At 42.7% G+C, this 12,853-nt stretch overlaps 1 pseudogene; it reads left to right on the forward strand.

Moving 5' to 3' along the window:
• Positions 1–12,419: 12,419 nt before the first annotated feature.
• On the forward strand, positions 12,420–12,537 carry LOC126476048 (5S ribosomal RNA; annotated as a pseudogene).
• Positions 12,538–12,853: the final 316 nt, after the last annotated feature.

Genomic DNA, 12,853 nt, shown 5'->3' on the forward strand with positions numbered 1-12,853 from the left:
TCTCGAAGCGGTAATACGGAACATATATTTTATGCAATAGATTTTCTTCATTTAGAAGTTACAGTTAAACCTACTGAAGTAAACTCACTTCATATGAAGAAGTTAAAAAGCTCTACGAACCAATGTGAGAGTACTTTCAATATTTACAGTAAGCCAAGACGATGCGGTACAGCACAGTGTCTCAACAACTGCATACCTCGTTCCGCTGCATATCGAAAGTGTAATCCTTTTAAAGAGTGAATTATGGGGTATAATAACGATTATAGAACTAGGAATTTGTTTTGGAGTTAATGTACGCAAGAATATTTACATATAATGTATGGAAAAGTAATCAGAGAAAAGAAGTATAGCTGAATGAATATAGATGGAAAAAACGTTAGGTAATGATATTCTGGAACTGCAAGTACGAACAAGAAAAATTAACGCTAATGCGCTCGTGCAGGTAGAGAAGAGCGTGTCAGCTTTCCGGCCGTCTTTTGTCAAATGATGAGCTCGCAGCAAATGCGCGAGGCCTGACACGCCACTCTCCATTTCCTCGGCGAAGCGCCTATGTATCATGTTTCCGCGCGCCCGTATTTCATCCGCGATATGAACAACAGGAATGAATGATGTGTTTTCTGAATGCCACAACTTGTAACAGGTTCGCATCGCGGAATCACGGTACGGATATTGAAGGCCCGCATTGAATAAGGAAGTAGGTAACTTTCAGTACGGAATGGTTTGCCTTAATGTTGGACACGGCAGTATTAGTCAGACATGCTGAGAAGAACCTTGAATTGTGCAATAAAGGCGACTTGGGCTGACTAGTCTCAGTACTAGCACCCCTCCCACCTCCCCGCCACCCACTACTATTCCCAGCTCGTAACAGTCCGGCATTTTATCAACAAGCGCGATCTTGCAAAGGCCTGTCAGTAACGATCCCACCAGGGGATGTTATTGCACGGGTGTCGTGGAAGGCACTGTCAGTAGCCGGACCCAAATCAACACTCTGCAATGCTGTATTAGTCAATTAAAATTTGATAAAGGTCACGAGCCTCGCTTTAGGCCCGCGAGACAAGGCTAAAGAATCACAACTCTGGCACAACCAATTACTGCCGTAGAAAGTTTTATGGCATTGTTGGATGAGAAATTCAAAAACGTGAATGTCCTAAAGTCTCGCCAAAATCAAACGCTACAGCAATCTGTTGGCATCGCTCTAATTCAAGGCAATTTACTCTTCGGTTTGAAGCAAGAGTGAAACAATTTCTCTTCCGGCTACCCATTTCTAATGCTATTCTTAAGACACGACGCAATGCTGTCATGGAGAAATAATGGTTCACACTTTGTTTAGGTTTTTATTGGTAACGCCACGTAGCGCTCTGTATGAAAATCACCGACTGTGCTGTGTGCAGTCTGTGGTTGGTTTGCATTGTTGTTCGCTATTGTAGTGTTGGGCAGTTGGTTGTTAACAGCGCGTAGCGTTGCGCAGTTGCCGGCCGGTGTGGCCGAGCGGTTCTAGGCGCTTCAGTCTGAAACGGCGCGACCGATACGGTCGCAGGTTCGAATCCTGCCTCGGGCATGGATGTGTGTGATGTCCTTAGGTTAGTTAGGTTTAAGTAGTTCCTAAGTTCTAGGGGACTTATGACCTCAGATGTTGAGTCCCACAGTGCTCAGAGCCATTTGAACCATATGTTGCGCAGTTGGAGGTGAGCCGCCAGCACTGGTGGATATGGGGAGTGAGATGGCAGAGTTTTGAGAGCGGATGATCTGGACAGAGTAAATTTGTAAGACTGGATGTCATGAACTGATTATATATATATATATATATATATATATATATATATATATATATATATATATATATAATGACTTTTGAACACTATTAAGGTAAATACATTGTTTGTTCTCTATCAAAATCTTTCATTTGCTCGCTGTATTGCAGTAGTTCGAGTAACGAAGATTTTTGTGAAGTAAGAATTCATGAAAGGTATAGGTTATTGTTAGTCAGGGCCATTCTTTTGTAGGGATTACTGAAAGTCAGATTGCGTTACGCTAAAAATATTGTGTGTCACTTTAGTGTATGTCTGAGTACGTTCAGCTTTGCCCAGCTGTTTGAAAATCAAATAATGTAAGAGGTTTATCAGCACAGTAATTTAAAATTTTTTCTTAGGGGACGTTTCAACATGGCTAAAAGAAGTACTACTTATCTAAGAGTGCTGAACAACTGTTACTATCCCACGTTGCCGTAAAGCCTTTTAAGTTCTCTCTACTTGCTCCACGTTCTCGTCCGAGCGAATACAAAAGATATAGAATACCAGTGGCTGTAGCATGAACATTGCTGAAGAAGACAAATTTATTAATGTCGAATGTAATTGTTAAAGGGGAATTATACAGTGTCCCCTTGTTCCTTACCCCAAAACAAGAAAAAAAGACTAGTAAATATGGGCTCTAAAATGCATACTTTAAGTGCTATGAGCACTTGGTCAAAATCATACTTTGCAACAGGTATGTCTTCTAATGCAAGGACTTTGCTTTCCATACTTTGGGCGAAGGTAGTAGAGACCAAAACAAGAAAAAAAAACGCATACCTTAAGAGCTATGAGCACTTGTTCAGTACAGCAGATGTGTTTCATACTTGTGAAGATGAAGTATTGCTCTCAGCTCTTAAGATATGCCTTTGACACCTATGTTTACTGGATTTTTTTCTTCATTTAAAGTTTAGTTATTGTCCATTGCAGTGCAACTTGTAAGTTAGATCAGTAGTGTGAAATACACTGTGATAAATAACAGAGACATTTTAAATGTGTTAATCCTGTAAGTTACACTAATACTGTCAATATCTTTATGTATTTTTGATAAATAATTCAGGTCATACTATTCAACATGGCGCCAGTTCACACAATTCGTATCGTTCGCTAAACCTAGGTAGGATAATTCTACCATTTTGAAATTCTGAATTTGTCTTTACCACAACTCAGCTATTTTCACCACCCTGTGTATTTGAATTTCCCATGGCAGCCACCTTCAACTGCGACGTCATTGTCCGAGTATCTAGGCAACCAGCTCATGTAACATAACCATTTTAGAGGACAAAAGTTGGCTGGAGTTGCTTAACTATACCACTGACAAACAAGAGGAATGAGGTGAATATGAGGCGGGAGATACGTTACTGTCAGAAGTATTTGCCAGAGAACTGAAAGCCGGCCGGAGTGGCCGTGCGGTTCTAGGCGATACAGTTTGGAACCGAGCGACCGCTACGGTCGCAGGCTCGAACCCTGCCTCGGGCATGGATGTGTGTGATGTCCTTAGGTTAGTTAGGTTTAATTAGTTCTAAGTTCTAGGCGACAGATGACCTCAGACATTAAGTCGCATAGTGCTCAGAGCCATTTGAACCATTCTGAAGAGAACTGAAAGACCTAAGTGGAAACACTTCCCTGGAGTAGACGACATTCCTCGTGATTATTGAGAAGCTTGGGACAAAAATATTCCACCAGATATGCAAGATATATGAGAGAGGCGAAATAACCTCAGACTTCAGGAAGAATGTATAATTCTGAATACAGAGGAAACAAGTGCTGATATGTGTGAATACTACCAAACTGTCACTTCAATAAATCGTGGTTGCAAAATATTATTTGCAGGAGAATGGAAAAAACTGGTAGGGCCGACCATGGCGGAGATCAGCTTAGTTTCTATACGAGTGTAGGAACCCGCGAGGCAATATTGATCTTACGACTTATCACAGAAGACAGGGTGAGAAAAGGCAAATCTACATTTATATAATTTGCAAATTCAGAGAAAGCTTTTGACAATGTGGACTTGACTACATGCTTTGTAATTCTGAAAGTAGCAGGGATAAAATACAGGGACCGAAAGTTTTTTACAGCTTGTAGAGAAACCAGGCTGCTGTTATAAGAGTTTAAGGACATAAAAGGGAAGTAATGGTTGAGAAGCGAGTGAAACAGGGCTGTACCCTATCCCCAGTGCTTGGGAAAGCTGTGAAGGGAACCAAAGTTAAATTTGGAAATGGATTTAAATTATATGAATGCGTGCTGTCTGTTTCTTTCGGACATGGGCATAAAGAACAGATAGCACACACTCATGTTCAAATGGTTCAAATGGCTCTGAGCACTATGGGACTTAACATCTTAGGTCATCAGTCCCCTAGAACTTAGAACTACTTAAACCTAACTAACCTAAGGACATCACACACATCCATGCCCGAGGCAGGATTCGAACCTGCGACCGTAGCAGTCCCGCGGTTCCGGACTGAGCGCCTAGAACCGCGAGACCACCGCGACCGGCTACACTCATGTAACTGGGCTCTGAATGCACAACCAACAGTGCAGACGCTCATTTAAGTTCGACCTCCAGCGGGAATTTAAAATTAGTGTGCATGGCCACTAGTGCGGATAAGTGTTTGCGCTAGGTGGTAATGTGAGTCGGCCAAGGAATGGGCCGAGATAGTCCGCGGATTAGCAACTAACATAGTGTGTGGGGGGCGCAGTGATCGCCGGCATGGTAGCTCAGCGTAGTAACAAAACTGAGTGATTGGATCAGCGGGTGTCATGGGACGGCCGCCCCGAGCAAATGCAATGAACAATAACGAACAAAATAAGATCGACGAAAAAGAAGTGGTTAACGCAACTGCTTATTAGGTAGGAGATCCCGGATTCGAGTCGCAGTCCAGCACACATTTTCACTCGTCGCACTGATTCCGCATAAAGTCCCGATACAGCTAATACTATCAGTTCCTTCAATTTCTTTTCCTTACTCCCCCTTCCACCTTCAATTTACATAATGGAAATAAATTTGGGAATGGGGAGGTGGGAGAACTTTGCCGTTTGCCTATGACATTGGAATTGTGTCAGAGATGTGTAAGGACATGGTAGAGCAGATGAACGGAATGAGTAACATCTTGGACATAGATTATAAGATAGTACCAGCAAAAGTAAAACAAGGGTAACTGAATGTAGTGGAAGTGAGTCAGGCAATTCAGTGAAAATTAGGTTAGGAAATAAGACAATCTTAAGTAGTGGGTATATTTTATTATTTGAGCGACGAAGTAACTGATGATGGCCGAACTAGAGAGAATATAAAATCCAGAATTGCTATAGCAAGAACAGTATTTCTGGAAAAGAGGAATTTGTTATCATCGAATATAAATTTAAGTGTTGGGAAGCTTTTTCTGAAGGTATTTGTCTGGAGTTTAGTCTAGTACGGAAATGAATAGAGGACTATAGGCAGAATGGAAAAGAAGAAGATAAAAGTTTTGAAATGTGCTACAGAAGAATGCTGAAGATTAAATGGGTAGATCGAATAAAAAATGAGGAGGTACTGTTCAAACTGGGGAAAAAGAAATTTAGGGTAAAACTCGACCAAAATATGGAATCGGTTGTTAGGACACATCCTGAGGCACGAAGGAATTGTCGGTTTGGTGATGGAAAGAAGTGTGGGGGCGTAGAAGCTGTAGAGGGAGACCAAGGCTGGAATACAGTAAGCTGGTTCACATGAGTGCGGTAGTTCTGCAGAGTTGAGAGGGTTACACAAAATAGACTAGGATGGAGAGTTGCACCAGTCCAATCTTCGGAGTGAAGATCACACAATAATAAGAATAGGTGTTTCTAATGATGTACTACATGAATGAAGCTGCACTAATATTCATTCAGATCTTGATAAGATTTTATAGTGGTGAAAAGACCGTATGACTAAAATATGAATGATTAATAACTGCAATCAGTCAACTCGTACAAATACGTGGGTGTAAGTAGTTGCTGGAATATGAAGTGGGATGATCGTGTATGCGCTATTAGGGGTGAAGAAGGCGGCAGGCTTCGGTTTACTAGAAGCATACTGGGAAAATTCAGGACTGTTAACCAAAGTCTCGCGTGTCCCATCCCAGAATATAGCTCAAGTGCATGGGAGCAGTGCCAGATAGGACTGACAGGAGATATTAAAAGTGTACAAAGAAGGGCGCAGGTCTGCTCGACTCCGGGAGAGCGTCACGGAAATGGTCCAAGACCTCAATTGGCAGACATTTGAAGATGACGCTTCCTGTGTACTGGCGCACTGGGGATCGCGAAGCCAAGATCATTCTTCCTGTGCTCCATACGATAATGGAACAGGACAAAATCTTAATATGTGGTACTCTCTCCCAAACTCCTGAAAATGGTTTGTTGAGTATAGATGTATATTTAAAGGTATTTTGAAATCTCCTCGCGATATCACATCGTTTTCAACGAGTACGGTGGTTCACTGCACAGCAAATAATACCCCATTGGTAACTGTTGTAATGACACATTCCGACGCAGAGACATACAGTACCTTAAAGGCTGCGCCAAAGATTAAATTGAGAGTGATGTAGAATATTATCTCTTTAATGTTCATATTGGATTCTCTTTTGTTTCATACTCCAAGAAGGAGTTAAGAGACACTTTCGATTGTTAGCTTGTAGAGGATGGACGTAATTTTTGGTGTGTGCGGAAAGGCAGCCATATAGTTAGTATTTATGGTTTGTGCGACGAGCAGAGCAAGTCTTATTGTGTTGTGAATAAAAAATAGTGAGAAGTATCTGAGTTTTACGAGACTTATTTAAAGCGACGTAGCATTTCAATCCTTGGTTTCCACCGTCTTCGTGAAGTGAACCGGTGCCGACTCAGGAAGATACACACGGTCAACAAAGAGAAGAAATGGTTCAAATGGCTCTGAGCACTATGGGACTTAACATCTTAGGTCATCAGTCCCCTAGAACTTAGAACTACTTAAACCTAACTAACCTAAGGACATCACACAACACCCAGCCATCACGAGGCAGAGAAAATCCCTGACCCCGCCGGGAATCGAACCCGGGAACCCGGGCGTGGGAAGCGAGAACGCTACCGCACGACCACGAGATGCGGGCCAAAGAGAAGAACATCGATGGCGACTAATGAATTAATATTGTGGCAGAAGGACGTATTCTACGTCTAAGGTGAGAACTCTGAATAAATAAACAATGACGTAGAATTCAAAAATGTAATTAATCGAAATGGTAAATTATATTACAGGCAAATTTCACGCAGCACCGAATTTGTCCGCATTCAAGCTGGTCAATACAGTCCTTAAAAAAGCCTTTTGAAAATTCTAATGTTACAGTTCCATGTCCATAATTTTTCCTCTTTTCAAAAAATCAATAAATTTAATTTTTTTATTTATTTCGCCACGCTGTCTGCATCGAATAGGTACTCTACCGACAACCCATTAGTATTCACTTAAAAACAGATGCTTTACAAAATCACTGATCTTATCAACATTTAACTGTGGAATCCACTGTAGAGATGACAACTTTTCCGTGCCCTTTTGCATCAAAGGGGAGGACAAATGCGAGCTAATACAGCACTAGATTGTAGTTTCACAGGCGGATGTTAAGTTACCTCCGCGAAATATACTGGACGTATGACGACGATATGGGCTGAGAATAGAGGCTGAAGACGGGCGATCTAAATAAAATTGGCGCAGCGCGGCGTGGCGCGGCGCGGCGCGACCGAGCAGCGGAAGCTGTGTTTGGGGGGAGGGGGTGACAGCTCGGGATTCGGGGCACGCGCCAGCCTGCAGCCGCACCGCGCAGCGCAGAAATAACTTCTGGCGCCAAATTGTTGGAATGTGACGACGGTCCAGATGGCGCGCCATTGTTGCGATCAGTCTCTCGAGTCGCGTGCTCTATATTTATTGCTTCCTTTCTCCGCCCGCATGTCGAGCTTTAGTGCTCTGGCGCCTCTACTGACACGGTATAACCTCGCGGGGATTTTACTCCGGCATGCACGTTTTTGATTATGGAAACACCTCTTCCGTCTAGCACACGACTTTCATTTATCAACGACTGAGGCTTTCTAAAATTGATGCAGACATCTCGGCTATTTTTCGACAATCTCTAGAACAAAATTTGTTTGTAACCACACAAGAACAAAGTATTTTAATCGTATTTGAATGTTTTGTGTTTTAATAGCTCAACCGCAAGAAACAGATCATAACAGCCCCGCAAATAGTGAAATTAAGGCTAATGGTCCCATGACTGTCTCTCCTTTGGATTCCGTATTCCGTTTGCCGGAGACGAGCACAATTTGCAGAGTAGGGTGCAAGTGTGGGCAAAAAACACACTGGAAAAGACATTTTTTAAGATAGGAAATGGGGAGGATGGTGGTCATTTATTACTAGAAAAAAAAATGTTTTAAATGGCTCTGAGCACTATGGGACTTAACTTCTGTGGTCATTAGTCCCGTAGAACTTAGAACTACTTAAACCTAACTAACCTACGGACATCACACACATCCATACCCGAGGCAGGATTCGAACCTGCGACCGTAGCAGTCGCGCGGTTCCGGACTGAGCGCCTTAACCGCGAGACCACCGCTGCCGGCTTTATTACTAGCAGTGTTACTGGTTTTTCGTTTTCTTTCGTACACTTAATAATTTAATTTCTAAACATAAGTTTATCTTCGATTTACTGAGTTGCATTAACTGAAAATTTAGCATCACAAGCACCTCACAGAAGGAAACACTCTGGACCCATGAGAGTTACTTACTGAGAGTCAGACACTTTAAATTTTGAATAACAGGCAAAATTAGTAGGCGGTACGTTTTACTGAAAATTAATTATGTAATTAGAAAAAATCACAGTTTGCTATAGTATCTATAGAGCCGATTATTCTAAGCTATGAACCATAAAAGTAGGCTTTGTAAATGTGTTATTATTAAAAAATAAATAAAAATAATGTTTTTTGCACAAATGGCCCACTATCTGTAGAAATTAACCAAATTCAGTAATCCTCCTAAATGGATAGCGGTCTGGTCATAACAGGCCGGCATGCGGTGGAGTGACAGTTGCTAAAGGGGCAACGTTGTTAGCTAAAATTTCGAAAACATTTGGACCGTTTTCCTTCAGACTCTTCTGCGGTACTCTAATAAATCTTCTCACTGACATGGGCTACATATTTTAAAATATATATGGTATATAAATATTTAGCTAAAATCTTGCCTATTATAGAAAGAAAAGCCGACGTTTAACATTGTTACAAAAAGCCTCGAAAAGTTTTTAAAATATTTCAAATTTTTTTTACGATATTCTAACAAACATTGAGGCCAACATTTGCTATATAATTTTTTAAACATCAATGTACAGCCCCATTAAATTTCTGGTGTGCAACCACATAAATTTACCTTCTTATTCTGATATTTCGCCTGTATATCGTTCAGCCATCTTCATTGTGAGCCAGAAGACTGAAGTTTCAGCACTCCCTCCGTCCTTTCAAACTGGCGTACCGCGCCACTGCGCATGCGGCCACAGATATATAGGCGCCAGAGACGTTCATAGGTGGCGAAGAAGGACAGCATGTGTGAATTACATCTGTGCTGCGGAGGGATCCACACTGGGATGTCGATGTACACTTCCACACTGGTATGTCGATGTACACTCTGATAAGCACTAAGAGTGATATACACTTTCACAACAGTGGAGAAGCCTGCAATATCTAATAACCAAAACGAGCAACACACTACACAGAATAGCGCAAGAACCGTCAGACGGAACAGGTACTCCTTCATCACAGTATGTTCAGTCTGTTCTGTCAGTGTACAGTACACACCACGTAACAAATGCAGGGCTGTCTTCTTCAAGGTATTGTTTAAAATGTCGACCGCCATGATCATGGCACGAGAGTACAGCCACACATCATCGACTGCTGCACACGCTCAAGAATTCCAGGAGTCTGGCGTACCAGTTCCGCGTCTGCGACAATCGATTGTTGTCCAAACGGAAAGCAAAAAATTAGTAAGGAGGCGCCGCAGACCGTGGTTTCCTTATACGACACTCAGAAGGACTACTGAACGACCTCTGAAATTCTGAAGTCTCAAAGCGAGGAACCTTTCTTCCATTTCCATTCGCAGAGCTCTTGGAGAGAATCTGAGAAGTTACGGTGAAAATGTGGTAAGAGAAAAAACTGGAAAGAATAAACATATGACGAAAACAAAGCATTCCATAATTAATGGCAGGTAATATGTGTTTAGCTGTCAGAGACCTTAAAAAAGGAAAGACGCACGGAGATGAGAATCGTTAAGGCTGGAACAAGGCTGATACAAAAATAAGTTGTAAAACTGTCTCTACGTAGGGTCTACGAAGGATAATTTCCCCAAAGTGGAAAAGTGACTCCTCTCTTGTGAAGGAGCATAATCACAACAGCCATGATATAAAAAATACTGACCTATCAGCCTCGTCTTCGTAATGTATAGCACACTCCCCTTAAAACAGAATGTTCTTATTTCTTCCGTTAGTGGCTTTTCAAAATGGCTCTGAGCACTATGGGACTCAACATCTGAGATCATCAGTCCCCTAGAACTTAGAACTACCTAAACCTAACTAACCTAAAGACATCACACACATCCATGCCAGAGGCAGGATTCGAACGTGCGACCGTAGCGGTCGCGCGGTTCCAGACTGAAGCGCCTAGAACCGCTTGGCCACACCGGCCGGCTTAGTGGCTTTTCATCTGGATACAGCGAAGCTGACCATTTGAAAGTCGGGAATGAAATTATAGGACGGAGCAGTGTGTATGAATTACAATTTTCTCTGGATTTCATAGATTCTGAGAATATGCAGGGTGAATCACGTAAAACTTGCACCGCAGATATTGCGGAAATGGAAAGTGCTATTGATGTGCGGTTTTCATATAATGGATAGGTAGACAGGGGTTAGTTTTGTTAGCCAAAAAAAAGATTATAATAATATCTAGAAAGTGTACTTTTTCTGCAAACATACACTTTTTAAATAGAACAATACCCGTTGATACTGACACATTAAAAGTAGGGTAAATTAGAAGGTCAATGGTATTTGTTGGAGAATTCTAGTGCAAGTCGTACGAGATATCGTATTTTGAAAATTTTCTTCACCGACACTTCTTTGTGCCATTCAGCCTGCGTAGTTGCAAGGTACGATGTTGTTATGTTTACTGACAGTGTGCTTGTGTGTTCCTTGAGTGAAATGCGACTTGCTAGTCAGTCAGTGTGTGACAGTCCATGCCTGAAGTCTTGAGTGGATGATCGATTTACCAGTGTAAAAAAAGCTGACGTGCTCATTGTGATGCAGAGGGCAATGTAACAGAAGACAATGACGACAGACGAGAGAAAATTAATGTTCTTGCTGCTGTTGTAGTTGATCCACGCGTTAGTTTCCGCGCAATCACGCGAGGAAGTAGCATGAGTCAGACAAGTGTCGTACGCATTCTCCATCGGCATAGGTTCCATCCCTATCACATCTCTCTCCATCAAGTACTGCATGCTGCATGGAAACGATTATGAGAATCGCATTAACTTTTGTACGTGGGCATTAAGACAGGATACTCCAGACGTATCATGTGTCTTGTGTTGAAGCCTCATTTACCAAACATGATCAGGTAAACCGCTGAAGCATGCACTGTTGGTCTCTTGACAATCTCCGTTGGCTTCATCAGGTGGAAAGTCAGCGTCCATGGAAAGTAAACGTGTGGTATGGGATAGTGAGCCATCAGCTCATAGGTCCGTTTTCATAGACGAACACTGAACGCGCAAAAGTATCCCATCCTCCTAGCACGCCATCTTCCACGGTTGATAGACGACGTTCCTCTGCAGACTAGGAGGAACCTGTGGTACGAACATGGTTGTCGAGCCCACAGTGCACGGAGTACGACAACATGTCTTCACGAATTGTTTCCAAATCGTTGGACTGGACGCAGAGGACCTGTACCATGGCCGGCCCGTTCCCCGGATTGGACGCGTGTAGACTTTTGTGTGTGTGGAAAGCTGAAGACACTGCCTATGAGGACATACCAACTACACCCGATGATGTACAACAACGTATTACTGCAGCCTGGTCAGACATCTCCGCTGAAATGTTAGCACGTGTGCAGCAGTCGTTCAATATCAGACTGGAAGCGTATATTGCCGCTGCCAGTAGTCATTTTGAACTCAACCTGTGATGGTCAAGCGTCTCGTTACTGGTCAGGAACCACATAACTAGTGAATGCACGTGTGTTGTTCTTTAGTATGTGCTGCCACGGGGTACTGTACAAGTGTCGGTGTGGGAACTTTTCAAAATATGATATCTCGTAAACGACTCTCGCTAGAATCCTGCAACAAACACCACTGACATTCTAATTTACCCTGCTTTTAGTTTGTTAATGTCAATAGGCATTGTTCCATTTAAAAAAGTCCATGTTGCGACAAAAACTACGCTTTCTGAGTATTACTACACTCTGTTTATTGCCTAACAATACGAGCCCCTGACTACTAATCCATTCTGTGAAAACAGCACACCAAAAGGACTTTCCACTTCCCCAATATCTGCGGTGCAAGTTTTAGGTGATTCACCCTGTATACTAGCAAAATTTCGAATATAAAGAGGAGTCGAAATGGTAGAGCCTCTACGGCCAAAAGGCAACGGCCTAGCCGCGGTGGATACACCGGTTCCCGTCGGATCACCGAAGTTAAGCGCTGTCGGGCATGGCCGGCATTTGGATGGGTGACCATCCGGGCCGCCATGTGCTGTTGCCATTTCTCGGGGTGCACTCAGCCTCGTGATGCCAACTGAGGAGCTACTTGACCGAATAGTAGCGGCTCCGGTCAAAGAAAACCATCGTGACGACCAGGAGAACGGTGTGCTGACCACATGCCCCTCCAATCCGCATCCTCAGTGAGGATGACACGGCGGTAGGATGGTCCCGATGACCCACTTGTGGCCTGAATACGGAGTGCTATGGCCGAAAATACGTGTATAATCATCAGCGATAGAGGGAGTTTAACGATCCTTAAGCTGGAAAATGATGAACTGCGTGTTATTTGAACATACGTGCACGATCTTCGTTTGCAT

Source organism: Schistocerca serialis, chromosome 4, assembly GCF_023864345.2.
Source record: "Schistocerca serialis cubense isolate TAMUIC-IGC-003099 chromosome 4, iqSchSeri2.2, whole genome shotgun sequence".
In the NCBI taxonomy this organism is placed as follows: Eukaryota; Metazoa; Arthropoda; class Insecta; order Orthoptera; family Acrididae; genus Schistocerca; species Schistocerca serialis.